General features: G+C 45.9%; 1 protein-coding gene across 1 annotated transcript in view; it reads right to left on the bottom strand.

Moving 5' to 3' along the window:
* The window catches only part of MRPS22 (mitochondrial ribosomal protein S22), a 215,512-nt gene that overhangs the window by 96,283 nt on the left and 105,084 nt on the right, over positions 1-14,145 (bottom strand). The window contains exon 2 of the mRNA XM_072792541.1: positions 11,707-11,770. The gene's annotated coding sequence lies outside the window, so the exon portion shown is untranslated. The remainder of the gene's footprint in view (positions 1-11,706; positions 11,771-14,145) is intronic.

The following is a 14,145-nucleotide window of genomic DNA, read 5'->3' on the forward strand; positions in this document are numbered from 1 at the left end:
GCACATTAGATATGGCTTCTCACAACAGATGGCTCTTTACAAGCCCCCATGGCTTACTGTCCACCTCCAGCTCTCCACTAGCATGTCCTATTCTCTTGCTCCAGGAAGGGAGGGGCTTTGAGGAGGAGGGGTCACTGACGGATACAGGAAGAAAAGGGTTCTAGTGTTCTTAGGAGAGATTTAACACTAGCTTCTGAGTAATGCTTTAAGTACACGTGTGTATGTGAGACCCCTAGAGAGTATAGAAGACCCTCACACAGCCTGTGGCCCAGACAATGATGAGAGCCCCAAACACCTTCTGCCTATCATTTGGGGTACTGCCCTCTCTTCCATCCTGCCTCCCTATCCCAAGCAAACTCAGAGTCCTGGAGAGTTGCCCTATCTCCCCCTTCCACTGAGAAGGAGTCCGGGGATGTAACCCAGGCAGACTTCCAGCAATCCCTTGAAGGACCTCAAGTAACATTTCCTCTCACACATACATGTAACCAGATGGTGTTCTAGTTATGTATTGCTCCACAATAAGCCACCCCATTAATTTTGTTTATGAATATGCACCTTGGATAGAGCTTATTGGGCAAGGGGAGCTCATTTTTGCTTATCAGCTGAGGCAATATCCCAAGATAACCTATATGGCTGGAAAGTTGGTGTATCTGTTGACTTGGGCTTCTGCATAGCGTAGCACTTGGGTCCCAAGAGTAAACGTTCCAACATATGTAAGGAGAGGCTACACAGCTTCTTATGATTTAGCCTCAGAAGTCCAGGACATCATTTCTGCTACAATCTAAGATTTATTTATTTTATTCATTTTTAAGTAATCTCTGTACCCAACATGGGGCTTGAACTCACAACCCCAAGATCAAGTCACACGCTCTTCTGACTGCGCCAGCCAGGTGCTTCATTTCTGCTGCACGCTAAGTCACTAATGCCAAACCAGAGGCAAGGAAAGGTGATTAGATGACACTCTCAATTAGCATAGTAACACAAAAGGTATGGCCATCTTTAATTTACTACACAGGAAGGTTTCAGAATTTCACTCTGTGTGTGTGTGTATGTGTGTGTGCACGCATGTGTTGGGCAGTCATTTATCCACTCATTCAACCATTCAACAAACACTTTTGAACACCTTCACAGAGTCATTCAAGACAAGACCCCACTCTCAAGGAGCTCCCAGTCATGTGGGGGAAGCAGACACAGAGGGATGAATCCATTCGACACACATTGTTTGAGCACCCAGTAAGTGCCAGGCCCAGCGCGGGGCATAGGGGAACCAAGCGGACAGGCCCTGTCCTTATGAAGTTCACAGTTTGTCAGAAAAGACATCAAAGCTATTATTACAAAGAATGTGGTAATGGGCTCCATGGGACTGGGAGGGTCTCTGGCAGACAGATGTGACAAAGTTTCCCTGGAAAAGAGGTACTTAAGCAGAAACCTGTAGTAAGAGTTTGTGCAGATGAAGCGGAGGAAGCAAGTGTGCTCTTAGATGTTTAGTGTGGTGTATGCTTGCATGTGCGTATGTGTTCATGTATCTGTGTGTGTACAACCATGTATGTGCCTGTTGGAAGTATGTGCAAGTCTGTATGTGTGCATGCACATGTGAGTGTGTATATGCGAGCACATGTTATAGAAACACCAGGACCTCCTCACCGTCACCAGGCCTAAACTGATAGAGTGTCCCTACTCTGCAATCCAGAGATGAGGGGAACAGCACCCCCACCCCTGCTGCCTCACTTCTCAAGGGTATCCTATGACTCATCCCTTTTTGCATTCTGGCCTGAAGCAGACACACACCACTGGCTCCCCATGAAAGTGCATGTTGGCATGGCCCATGACTAGTGTATAGCACTGAGAAGAGGAGGCAAGCTCCAGGCCCAGCTTCAGGGCAGTCAGTCCACTTCCACCTAAGGCCTGCTGGGCATCCTTGGGACCGCCTGCCTCCCCTGCTGGAGCTGCATATAACCCAAGGTCAGGGTAACACAGGGGGAAGGGTATGGGAGGGGGCCCCATCACCGACGGGACTGGACTGCCAAATGCAGCCTGGACCAGCCTTGCCCATCTCTGGGCTCGAGAATTCTCTGATGTGAGAAGGGGACCCAGGCAACCCCACCCCAAGGATATGTGCATAAAGCTAAGTGCCACTCTAGTTTCCAGTCCATTTCTCCATGAAAGGGGGTGTTAAGGGTAGAAGGATTAGGGAGAAGAGGTGGGGAGGTAAGGAATAAAGCTGGGCCTGCCCTGGGCTATCCGTCACATGGCCCCAAGGGAAAGCTGTCCTAGCACCACGTCTCTATCTCACCGCCATCTGCTGGTATGCTCCTCAGCAGCCTACCAGGGAGAAAGAAAAAAGACAAATAATCATCATAGAAGTAATAATAGTTTCAGGACTATTCTAATCATTCTCTCCTGGCCCTTCTGTTGCCCTACAGTCATCCTCCTTCTGTCAGGACTTGGTTCGACTGCACACAATCAAGAGCAACAGCAATGGCTAATAATGGCTTTAACAAGATAAATGTTTCTCTCTCACATAAAAAAAAAAAAATCCAGAGACAGGCAGTCTAGGCCTGGTATGGTGACTCCACAAAGTCTTCAGGGACTCTGGCTCCCTCTAGTTCACTGCTCTTCCATTAGTGAACCCTAGTCCCCATCTTCATGCCAAGATGGCTGCTAGAGCTCCAGCCATCACATCTGTGGAAAAGAAAGTTCTTTGTCATTTTGTTTTAAAAAGTTTTAAGTTTTAATGAGGTACAATTTACCTAAAATAAAATATACACATTTTAAGTACAGAGTTTGATGAATTTTGACCAATTTTAACACCCACATTTGAGATAAGCACATTTCCACCTCCCTGAAAGTTCTCTCATGTTCCTTTACCATTAAAGCCCTCCTTTGGCATTACTATAGATTAGCTTTCCTGTTCTAGAACTTCATATAGAATGCAATAATTTAGAACTTACTCTTCTGTATCTGGATGCTGTCACTCAGCATAACACTTCTGAGACATATCTGTGTTATGTCTATAAGTGGAATTTTATTGAATAACACTCTATAGTATGGATGGGCCATTGTTTATTCACATATTGATAGACATTCACTTATTCTCTCTTAGAACACTTTCTAGAAGTTTCACATAATACTATTTCTTGGATTTCAATGGCCAAAATATGGTTACCCGCCCACATCTAACTATAAGGAAGCTGAGAAATGTAGCCCTTTAGTTCGATGGCAGCTGAGATTTTCCTCTAGGAGGAAGTAAACACTGGATGATGGGCACAAATAGAGGTCTCATGTGGTGGACTGAGAAACCAAAGTCCAAAGAAGCAGTGATTTCCCTAAAGTCACCTAGGTCCTCATAACAGAGATGGGTCAAGGCTCCAGATTTAGGGCCTTTCGAATCTGTGCCCAGCAGACCACTTCACATTGAGTAAGAATCACCCATTGGCCGATGTCCATAGAGTCTAGGGTACTAGGAGAGCACCATGAAGTAGCTGACTGGCATCAGGAAAGAGGGATAATGCTGATGCCATGGAGCATGTGACTGAGCATTTGCTAAGTACCAAACCTTTACCCAATGTGCCAGTAATCTGTAAAGCTATCTAGTGGGCTAGTTACTCCTGTTAGTCCCATTTCTCAGATGAGAAAATTGACATTGAGAGAGGTTAATTAACTTGAAGTCACACAGCTAGCAATTGGCATCTACAGGGTTCCAGACCTGCAGTTCTGCTGAACGTCTTTTCTGACCACAGAGAGAAATACACTTTAGAGTTGCTCAACATCCCTTCCAACAGGTAGAGGAGCTACAGCTACCTCTGTGGTTTGAGACACATAAATAAACAGTCCTTTCAGAGCCCCGCCTGTCAGCCTCAGGGGCCTGCCACAGACCCCTACTCTCCTAATTCACTCAGGACTTCTTCTCATAACTCCACTCTCCTCCATTTCATGCCTATAACGTATTAACATAAACAACGGTGCTGACAGCAGCTCAGTTCTAACGGGCTCATGCTGGAATCTGACTGATGATTTTCATCAGGGAAAAGACTAAACAGGTTAAGATGATTAAATTTTCTTAAACCTACAGCTAAGCCTAATCAAAGCCATTTGTGCAGAGGTGTGTGTGTGTTTTCCTTTGCTGGAAGGTTGATTGGCAGTTTCAAATAGATGAATATGACTTCTGGGGGAACAGAGTTAAAATAAAGCATTTTCCACAACTTGCACACTTAAGCATAGGCCATTTCCACTTCCTTGTCTAGGATGGAATTCTCATTTTTCTTGAGAAACCTCTGATGATGAAAATAAAATTCAAAGAATCTACATTTTATTCTCTCCCTCCCTGCTTCTCCCACCCCAACTTGTGTCCTTCTATAATTAGAGGATCTGTGTTGAATGGATAGAAAAGGCCCATAGCTTCCAGGAGTTGGACTCTCACACAGCCTGCATGTATTATCTTGGGCAAAGTCTTTCCCTCTCTGGGCCCTAATTACCCTCTCTGCAATGGGATCCTGGCCCTGGGGATTTCCTATTTATTGCTGCCAGTCAGTTGAGTAGGGGCATAAAATGGGGCAAGGCAGGAATCAAGTTCCATGTGTGTGATGTTCTTTGTCACACAGAGCTCCTAAGAGGACTTGCTGATTATCAGGCCATATGACCTACCTAGATACTGAAAGGGATGCACATAGGACAAAGGAGGAGGAAGCTCCTGATCATAGTTGTCTAAGATATTACTGGCTGGCTGTTTTGCCCTCTTATAACATCAGATGCCAAAATGCTGACCACCCCATCCACTGGGAATGCATTTGTAGGCTCTTATAGACACCTACTCACCTCACAGACAGCTTCCTGTTGATGGCTGTGCACTCTCTGGCTCTTTGAGCCCTTTCTGACACCCTCCTAAGTGGTCCACCTCATAGGCTTTTACTGCTCAGGTTCCCTCTTTCCAGTAGGCAGGTCTTGTCAAGACAGCCTGAGCTCAGGGCACCTGGGTAGCTCAGTGGTTGAGCTGCTGCCTTTGGCTCAGGGCATGATCCCGGGGTCCTGGGATCAAGTCCCACATCAGGCTCCTTGCAGGGAGCCTGCTTCTCCCTCCGCCTATGTCTCTGCCTCTCTCTGTGTGTCTCTAATGAATAAATAAATAAAATCTTTGGGGAAAAAAAGCCAGAGCCCTAGTCTGTCCACATGACATATAGGAAATGCTCATATGTGAGGCTGCTCTACTGTCCCTCTCCTTGCCCCTTCCCCCTGCCACCACAGGTCACTCCAGCCAGCCCTCCAAGCCACTGGAAAGAAGCAGGCAGCAGTCTCCATGTTCACAACCACTCCCAAACTCCAGGTGATGCAACCACTCTCACTGCCCTTTCCTCTCTTCATGTAGCAAAACAGCCCATGGCTTTCTGAAGTTCTGCAAATATGCCTGAGGGTAGTACCAGATTCCTCTTCTGAAAGCCTACTCCCAATCTCTAGAAGTACTTCTGGAGTCCTATTAATCTATTTAGGGGAAGCATCTGTTTCTTACTCATGGAGTAGGGGATATGGGAGGACGCAAAGACAACGGAATTCCTCTCAAATCTCTATTTTCTTCTATGTAGGCTGGAGATAGATGAGGGTGAGTAGTCACTGGACCATTTCTGCTACCTTTTAGTAATCTGCATAGATGTGGCTGGCATTTTTATAATGTATTTTTTTTTAATTTGGGAGCTTCAGTCAATATCCTAAAACACCAATATTGGGTTACACAATTTTTAGGGTCTTTCCCAGGACGTTTTCCCAGAAAAAAGAAGAGCGAACTAAACCCAGAGTAAGCAGAAGAAAGGAAATAAAGACTAGAGTAGGACAAAATGAAATAAAGACTAGAAATAATAGATAAAATCAACAAAACCGAAAGCCATTCTTTGTAAAGACCAAAAAAATTGACTAAATTTGAGCTAGACTGGTCAAAACGAAAAGAGAGAAGGCTCAAATAACTAAAATCAGAGATGAGCGAGAAGACATCAGTAATAATAGAACAAAAAGGCTTACAGGCATACTCATTTTACTGGGCTTCACTTTATTGAGCTTAATAGACATTGCATTTTTTAAAAATTGAAAGTTTGTAGATGCACTGAGCATCTACAGGTACCATTTTTCCAAAGCATTTGCTCACTTTGTGTCTCTGTGTCACATTTTGGTAATTCTTGCAAAATTTCAAACTTCTTCATTATTATTATATTTGTTATGGTGACCTGTGACCGGTGATACAAGTTGCTGAAAGCTCAGATGACAGTTAGCATTTTTAAGTAATAAAGTATTTTTTAATTAAGTTCTGTGCATTGGTTTTTTTAGACATAATGCTATTGCACACTTAATATATAGTATAAACATAATTTTTATATGCCCTGGGAAACCAAAATGTTCATTTGACTCACCCAACTGTGATATTCACTTAAGGCACTAGTTGGAATAAAACTCACAATATCTCCCAGGTAAGCCTGTATCAGGGAATACTTCAGACAATCATATGCCAATAAATTAGATAACTTAGTTGAAATGGACAAATTCCTAGAGAGATGCAAACTATCCAAACTGACTCAAGAAGAAATAGAAAATCTGAACAGACCTATAACAAGAGAACAGTAATTTAAAAACTTTCCACAAAGAAAAGCCCAATGTCAGAGCATTTCACTGAACTATACCAAAACATTAAAAAAATTAATACCAAACCATCACAACTATCCAAAAAAGCAGAAGGGAACACTTTCCAACTCATTATGTAAAACCAGAATTACCTTGATACTGAAACCAGACAAAGGTATCATTAGAAAGCTAAAGATCAATATCCATTATGAATATACATGCAAAAATCCTCAACAAAATACTAGCAAACTGAATTCAGCAAAATATAAAAAGGGATTATTACATTATGACCTAGTGGGATTTATCCCAGGAATGCAAGGTTGGTTTAACAACTGAAAATCAACATAATACACCATATATAGATATATAGATATATAGATATAGATATAGAGATATAGATATAGATATAGATATAGATATAGATATAGATATAGATATAGATATCTCTCTCACACACACATACACACACACACACACACACACACACACACACCATCATGATCATCTCAATAGATATAGAAAAAGCATTAGGCAAATCCAAAAGAGAGGATACATACAAGGTGCTCCAGACAGAGAAAACAACCTAACCAAAGTCACAAGTAAAAAAGTTTAATTTGGGGAGATAAACAGGGAATAAAGAAGATATTTTCAGACAGCGATGATGGCAAGGGGTACATCTATAGAGATCCTTGAATGCCAGTTTAAAAGATTAAGGCAGAGCTATGAGAATTTTGAGGAGAGCTCCGACATTATGAAAGCCGCATTCTCAGAAGCTAATCTGGATAAAATTATCCAGTAATGAACTTATATACACCAATGTGTCTCTAAGGTACAGAGCAACAATATCCTAAATTTTCTGGAGAGTGAGCTTCAATCTAATTTACTCCCAGGAGAGATCCATGCTTTCCAGCTAGAAGTATATATAGGTTTTTAGGACCACTTTAAGAAAAAGAAAATAAAATTACAAATCAAAATTATGTACAAAAATAACATATATTTTGAATGAAAAAGAAATCACAACAAATGACAAAGTGCCCATAGCTACTCCAACTCCTTCAATACAAGGAGTAGAAAGAAGCAAGAATCTTAACCTAGTATCACATTTTACTTTTCCAAACTGTACGAAAACATTATGCCCATGTGAGCACGTTGTACAGGCCTTGGAAGGATCCCTACGAATGCTCAGCCCTGAAGTTTGAGCCTCCTCTGACTCGTGGTGAATCTGTCCACAGTGTGCTGGAGGCAGTGTGTATGGACTCATAAGAACCAATTATTAATACCTCTTCCCAACTTAATGTTCAGTGATGTCATGCTGGTAGCTTAAGATCAGCCATGGTGGAAATATTTACACCACAGAAATTGTCAAATGATACAAATTAAGGCTTTGTTCAACCCTAGAAATCTGGTTGTTCACCATTTGTCAGTAGAACATTGAATTCACTTCTACTTATTCAGTTCTGGTCCTTGGTACAAAGTCCCTGTCATTGGCTATCACAGCTGGACTATTCATTAGACAAAATCATTAGACTCAGGATCAAATCAGGAGGGGTCTCTCTAGGGCAGTGGTCTCAGAGCCTTGCATTTGTGCACTGGCCACTCTCACCTTGTCTGTCCTTCCCTCACAAAAGCAGCCCTGTCAGCACTGCCATGCAGGTGAGATGACATTTCAGATCAGCATTGAGTGTGAGCCTTTCCTAGCCTAGTAGATGCAAGACAGGCTCACAAGGAAGGCTCTCTCAGCCTCACACCTAGAAGTCCTTCAGGATAACAACCCTAAAGATGAAGCCACTCCCTGAGCCATCTCAATGATCCACTGGCTGCATGCATGAGGTGATCTGAGTCTCCTGGATTAGGTGATATTTCTGGCCTTTAGCACTCTCAGAACAGTGAGTCCCCCACGCATACATCCCCTCTCATTTCCCCTACATATGCTCACCTCCAGTCCTAAGGAACCCTTCATTCCAACATGATGAGCTAAGGGCAGGGGTCTGTGTTCCTCTCCCTGTACTCTTCAGAATTCACAGGCTTTGACCTCTTCTTACTCTCCCTCCCCCCTCCAAGGTGAAGCTGCCTCAGGTTTTAGTGGAGAAGCCAGCCTTCTCCACCTATTCTCTGGAACTGCAAGCCCATTTCATAGATAGAGAAACTAAGGCTCATAAATCAGCAGTCTCACAGGGGCCTGCCTAACTCCAATGTCCATGCTCTTTTCATTCCATTACGTCACCCCTTGAATCAGTATGGCTTCCATCACCCACCAGCAGGGAGCCAGGTTCCTAGGAAGAATGCATCCCAATCCCCTACACAGGGTCCAGAACACACAAAATTCCCCAGGTGGCCATCCTTCGCTTTAGGGCTGTGGGTTGAACACACAGGATAGCAGGCAGGATAAAGACAAGGAATAGAAGGGGTTAGGTGAGGATACACCAGTGTCCCAGGGTTATGGCCTGAGGACATTAAGTGCATGGTACTCAGTGGGCCATACCTGGTCCCTGCCCATCGCTAGGGATGCTCACATGTAGGTGTGTGCAGCATCCACCAGCCAGGGTCATAACTGCCTGTGAGTACTCCCGCCCAGGCTCTACACTAGCACCACTTGGGAATAAGCACAGATACCAGCAGTGGTTTAGGGCCCATACTTTGAACCAAAAGACGTAGGGCTGACTCTTGGCTCTGGAACTAACTAGACATGGGACCACAGGGAGTCACATAACCTCTCTGAGGCTCACTTTTGCTCTCTGTAAAATTGAGGTAGTAAAAGCACTCACCGTATGGGGTTGATCAGGAGGCTTGGGAGACAATGCATGTAGTGTTTAGTGCCCAGCATACAGGAACCATATATAGTAGTGGTTACTATCATTGCTAAGATTGCACTATACCTGACAAATGTTTGCTGACTGAACGGATGGCAGTCCTTGCCCAGTTATCCAGCAAACCAGGGATGCGAGACCAGTTCTCTCAAAGGAGGTAGTGTAGTCTGGTGGTTAGGCACAGGTACCTTGAGATCATAGCACATAGGATCAAAATCTTAGTTCAGTCCAGACAAATTACCTAACCCCTCTGTGCGCTAGTTTCCCCATCTGTAAAATGGGAACAATAATAGCACCTAATTAATAAGATAGGTAGGTGTAGATAGGTACAAAGGATATATATTTTTTTTTAAAGGATTAAGCTAATACCTATAAAGAACTGAAAAAAGGGGCTTGGCACATTTCAAGTGCTATTCAGTGTGAGCTCCTGCCATATTCAGGTGTCAGCCTATGGCTGTCCACCAACAAGAGGGCACTGGGCCCCAGGACTAAATTACTCTGTCCAGGAGCTTTTGCCTGTCCATACTGCCCCATCCAGAAGGTCTCCCACAGCTGCCAGACCTCTGTCATCTCTACCACTGGCCCCACCACCCACCCTACTCAGGTTTCCAATTATTTGTCCTGTTTTGAATTCAAGTGGGATATTAGCAGTGAGTCTGGCTTTATTAATGGCGGTGTCTTTAGTGTTATCGACTTTCTCACTCACTCCTCACTCTCACTCCAAGAAGCTCTGTTTCCTTTAATTAAGCCCCATGCTAAGTGCCAAGCAGGTGACGTGAGTCTGGAAGGGCCTTTGTTCTGGGACTTAGGCGCTTTCTCATGGACTGGAGTTTGGAGAAGCAGTGCACTGCTGCCTTTGAAGTCTGACATCCATCCCCACAACCAGGGAAGTGGGACAGTGTGGGGAGCCAGGCCTGAGAGGCAGGAACCCAGCTCTCCCCGAAGTCTGCCTCCTTATACCTGTGAAGCAGAGGTGGGGTGTGTGAAAGTATCTCCACCCCCCACTCCCAGCACTGTGACATCTGCATCTACTGAGGACTGGTTGGTGTTAGCCCAGCAGAGGGGGGTGGTTCCAGTCTGCAGACTCAGTGATGGGGTAACAAAAGCCATGGGTACCCCAAAGGGAGCAAGGCATAGAGAAAGCAGCCCAAACTTTGCATTACAGAGCACAGGTTTGAATCCTGGCCCTGCTCTGCCTTGGCAAGTTACTCAAGCACGTTAAGCCTCAACTGCCTCCTCTATAAAATGGGGCAATGGCATCTACCTCTCAGGAGATGGCATATGGGAGCTATATTCAGTGCCAGCCCTCTATTAGGATCTCACTGCACAAAACACTTGCTGTTTGAAGGACAATTCTTCCCAGCCTCCAAGTCCTGCTTGGCCGTCAGCACGTCAGTATGCTTTCCCGATCGCCAACACTGAATTAATCCCACTCTTCTTTGCATGTTTCTGTACATTGTCATGGAAGGATGCATGCATCCCACACTATGGCCTGCTGTGGCCTGCTTCTTATTCTATTTTTGGCAGCTGAGTGGAGAGGGAGGCAGGCTCAGCAAATAGTAGGCACTTAGTGACTGAAACAGTTGAGTTCAGCTCAATTTACTTCAGAGTAATAGTATCACCCTAGTTGGCAAGCAGACCCAGGCGAGACAGGCCTGCACTGCCTCTATAAGCCTTTCTAAGCACATTCAGAAAAGTGGGAGCCAAAGCAGGTGATTCACTGTTAAGTGAGGACACAGAAGTTTGTCTGTAAAGCCCCCAGCATAGCATCTACCACAAGGAAATACCCAGCAAATGTCACAGAACTGTTGTTGATGCCACAGAGGCCTTGGATAATGAATGCCATGACGAACATGACTGGCTCACCCAGAAGTATTGGCACCTGCATCCCTGCCTCACCATGTGGTTGGACAGCCCCATCTCCTTCAGCTGGCCCACAATGCCCACACATGTCCCAAGACAACCACCACAACTTTTCCACTTCACCTCCCAGCTGAGGGGGCTGCTAAGGAGTGGGCAGGAAGAGAGAGAGCCCGGAGACCCTGTCAGGTGCTAAACAGCAGTTTAGGGGCCTCTTTTCCAGGGGTCTGGGGCAAGGATCTTCAATTTCATAATCAAGCCTCTCCTCCTCCCTTGGGTGACTTTCTCACCTCCCTGGTGAAGCCCCTCGCACCCTCCCAAGCTCTTGTCTCTTTCATCGAGGTGCTCCCAGAGCCCTGCGGTTGGAGTGATTCTCTACAGCACACATGGCACTTCCTCCTCTCAGCCCCAGGCTGCAGCTGGCAGCTGCTTCTCTTACCTCCCCTCCAAGACTGTGGGCTTCCAGGGCTGGGTCTGCTCTCATTCTTCTATGTCCCCAGTACCTAGACAAAGAGCCAACACAGAGCAAGGGAATCAGGAGAAGTCTGTAAAACTGGTTTCAGTCACAGAATTATGACCATTTGGATTTTTTTTTTAAATTGTGTTTACTTACTTGGGAGAGAGCAGGTGGGGGCATCAGCAGAGGGAGGGACAGAGGGAGAAGCCAACTCCTCGTTGACCAGGGAACCCTATAGGGGACTCTATCCCAGGACCCTGGGATCATGAGTTGGGCTGAAGGCAGAGGCTTAACCAACTGAGCCACCTACGCACCCCTGAATCTGATAGTCTCTACATTTCACTCAGTTCTAGAAGAATGTACACATCACTCTTGGAACTAGCCCTGCGCCTTCTGCATGTATCAGAACTACTGGTCTCTGCATGCAAAGACTGAAACCCAACTCATACTGGTTCAGATGAGACCCAGTAAAATACTGGATTAAAATGCGCAAGAATCACCCACATCTGGATTCAGGTGCTTGACCATGGACCTAAGAACCCCTCTATGTTGCTCAGTTCCACTTCCCAGGAACTGGCGTCGCTTTCAAAGGCGCTTCCCCCATGAAGTGACCAGATGACCACCAGGAGCTCTGCCCTTTGATTCTCCTAGTTCAGCAATTCCAAGCACAGAACATGCATCTCTACAGGTAGCTTCAAAAGCTTTCCCAAGTAGGTCTCTCATTGGCCTGGTGTGAGTCACCTGCTGGTCCCTGACCACAGCTCCACAGGTGCCTAGCGCTGGGAGGAGTCTGGCCAGCCCTGCCCGGACCACATGGACCTTAGACTGAGCCTGGGGAAGGCGGGGCACTTTCCTCCTCGTACTCTTTCCCTGAGAAGGAGATTCGACACTGGTCAGCAACAGCAATTCATACTCACCTGAGAGCCTTCATTAAATAGGGCAAGAATGGAACAAGTCCAGATTGCAAAGAAACATCTAGCAGCCTTCGTGAGATAGCACACTTAAGCAAAACCATCCAAGCTAGTGAACGTCTCAACAAGAGCCAGCTCCCTCTCATTGAAGCTCAACTGGGTGTCACAGACCCTCAGGGCTGTTGGAGATGAAGAAGGCAGGCTAGGGCAGTCCAGAAGGCTTCCTGGAGGAGGAGGTAGGGTTTGAAGGACTGGCAGGCCCAAGAAAAAGGGACGATGTGTTTTCTGGGCTGCTATGCTCAAGTGTCAGGGAAAGCGGTGCTGGTCTCACACGTCGTAGGAGGGCACCCAGCTGTCACAGGACCACGCTAGGGGGACGAGGGGTGGGGAGGGAGGTGGAGGGTAGGAGAGCCTCGCCCTTCCAAAGGGTTAGGCTCCACCCACAGGACCAGAGCCAGCAAGATCAAAATCTAATTTACTCATTAGGCGTGTTTCTTCTGTACAAATCAAATCATGGGCTATTTTTCCACATCGTAAATATTGTTTTAAACTCTTGCTCATAGGCAATTAGATTACAAGCATCGCCTGGTGAGCTATACGCCAGCGCATTTGGCGGGCCTCTGGCTGCTTTGCGAGCAGTTTCCTTTTGAAATGTTTCCCAATGATTTTTAAGGGTCTTTGAAATCTTCTCCCTAGTGATGCGTGAGGGCCCTTGTCTGTGGCCATTAATCTCCATAACAGCCCAAGAGAGACTCAGTCTCATCTGTGTTCATTTCCAAACAGCCCAGCTGAGCTCCACGCCATGCCCCTCCTTATTTCTCCCTGCTGCTCTTCAGCAGTCAGCTACGCCCCCTCCCCACCCCCTGGCAGGGACGTCTCTGTGTTCATTAAAAACCTAGAAAGGACACAGTCTGAGCCCCAGCCCTCCTAGATTTACGTTCCAATGCCAAGTTCTTCACTCATTTTGAGTAAGTTATTCTATCTGTCCTCCATGGGCCTCAGTTTTGACATCTGTAGAATGGGGTTGATTCTTGCCTCACCAGAGGGGCCCCTATTCTCCTCTGCTGGCCTTTCTGGGCCCTCCTGAACTCCCACAGCTGACTAGACTTGTGTTGTTGCTTCTCTTCCAAAACTCCGCCTTCCCTTTCAGATCAGACCCTAGCCCCTTCCTGTGCCCTCTGCCCTGGCTCACATTAGGCCCTGCCCTGGGGTGATAGCCCTCTCCTTGAGACCCACATGACCCCACCGTGATCTGGCAGGGCACCAGGGTCACTTCCTCTAGGAAGTGCTTCGTGACTGCCTTAGCCCTCGGTTTCCTATCTCTTTTGTGGACATCCACCCTATGAGACACACTTTAGTCTCTGATAATAATAACTATAACCACCTTTTACTGAGCACCTACTATATGCCAGGCTCTATGGCAGGGGCTGTAAGTGGTTTTTCTTTCAGTCCTCCCCACAATAATTACACTGTTATTATTCCTATCTTACAGATGAGGAAACTGAGGCTC

The sequence above is a fragment of the Canis lupus genome, chromosome 22, assembly GCF_048164855.1.
Source record: "Canis lupus baileyi chromosome 22, mCanLup2.hap1, whole genome shotgun sequence".
NCBI lineage: Eukaryota > Metazoa > Chordata > Mammalia > Carnivora > Canidae > Canis > Canis lupus.